Genomic DNA, 1,695 nt, shown 5'->3' on the forward strand with positions numbered 1-1,695 from the left:
GGGGGGGGGGGTTCTGATAGTATGAGTGGTTGTGAAAGTGGTTGTGGTTGTGGTTGTAGTTGCAGCAGTGGTGGTAGTAGTTGTGCAGATGGTGGCTATGGTCTTCATTGTAGTGGTAGTAGTAATTATAGTGGTAGTCGTGGTTATGGTAATGGTTATAGTGGTGAAGGTTTTGGTGCTAGTGGTTAGGGTTCTGGTAGCATGGGATGTTGTAGTGATTGTGGTTGTGGTAGTGATGGTTGTGGTTGTGGTAGTGGCTGTAGTGGTGATGGTAGTTGTTGTGGTGACTGTTGTAGTGTAAGTAGCAGTTGCAATGGCAGTGTTTGGGTTTTTTATAGATAGTTGTGGTGGTAGTGTTAATAACAATTGTGTTGGTGGTGGTGGTGGTAGTGGTGATTGTCACCTTGATTGTGATAGTGGTTATGGTGGTATGAGTTGTAGTAATAATAGTAGAGATGATTGTGATGGTGGTCGTAGTAGCAGTGGTCGTAGTATGAGTAGTTCTTGTAGTAATAATGCGGTGGTGGTGGTGGTGGCGGTGGCAGTAGTAGTGGTTGTAGTTAGTCTTTTATCTTTTTACTTGTTTCATTCGTTGGATTGCGTCCAAGCTGGGGCATCACACCTGATGCGTATTTTGAGTCAAAGAGATTGCTGACATCAGTGCCGCTTATTCTATTGGTCTCTTTTGCTGAACTACTAAGTTACAGAGACGTAAACAAACCAATACACATTTTCAAGTATTGAAGGGAAACAAACACAAATACACACACATACACATAAATATATATAATTGAAAGAAGCCCAGTGTATATCAAAATATAGGTATGTGGTCTGATCAATAAGTGTCCGGATTGTTGCCTTAGTAACGAAGCTAAAGCACACAGAGTGAAGTTGCTAGGCACAGATTGAACTTGAACTCTGCTGTGCATAAGCACTAAGTTTTAACATTTTTGCTCACTTCTGCTATTTACAGCAGTGCTTGGAAGGAAGGTGTGTAGCTTGTGATCATCGCATTGACCATGACTGAGAAAGTTGAGCAGGGAATCTGCATCAAATCTTGCCAAAAGCTTGGTGATATGCAATGTTTTCAAAAAGTTTTCAGCGTTCTCAACACAATCAAGATCTTGTGCAACTGAAACCCAAGTGTCTTTTTGGTCAGCTAAAAGCAGTTGTGGCACAAACATGGCAGACATGCATCTCATACCTAAATCTTCAGTGATAATGGATTGAACTGAACTGTAACTAATTTGTACATCCTCTGATAACTCATGGATGGTGATTCAACGATTTCACCTCACAGCTGCGCACACATCTGCAGTGTTTTTCTCACTTCTGCTGGTTGCAGGTCTCCAAGAACGTTCATCAATATCAACATTTTTTCAGCCATCTCGGAAACGTCTGAACCACTCATACACTTGCGTGCAGCTCGTACATTCCTCTCCATACACTTTCTGCAACCTTGCGTAGGCCTCTGAGCAGGTATCACCATGACAACTTTCTCTGCACCTTGGGCAAGTGTCTTCTACTATAACCTCAGGCTGACCAAAGCCTTTGGAGTGGATTTGGTAGATGGAAACTGGAAGAAGCCCATCGTACATACATATATATATATATATATATATCACAGTTTAATGACTGAAATAAGTAAAAGAAAAATGATAAAGATATATATATATATATATATATATATATATA

The 1,695-nt window shown here is 40.6% G+C and overlaps 1 protein-coding gene across 1 annotated transcript in view; it reads right to left on the bottom strand.

Annotated features, from left to right (window-relative positions):
• Positions 1–1,695, bottom strand: part of LOC106869050 (receptor tyrosine-protein kinase erbB-4) — a 99,315-nt gene that overhangs the window by 59,270 nt on the left and 38,350 nt on the right. The gene's annotated exons all lie outside the window — the stretch shown is intronic.

This window comes from Octopus bimaculoides, chromosome 10 (assembly GCF_001194135.2).
Source record: "Octopus bimaculoides isolate UCB-OBI-ISO-001 chromosome 10, ASM119413v2, whole genome shotgun sequence".
Classification (NCBI taxonomy): domain Eukaryota; kingdom Metazoa; phylum Mollusca; class Cephalopoda; order Octopoda; family Octopodidae; genus Octopus; species Octopus bimaculoides.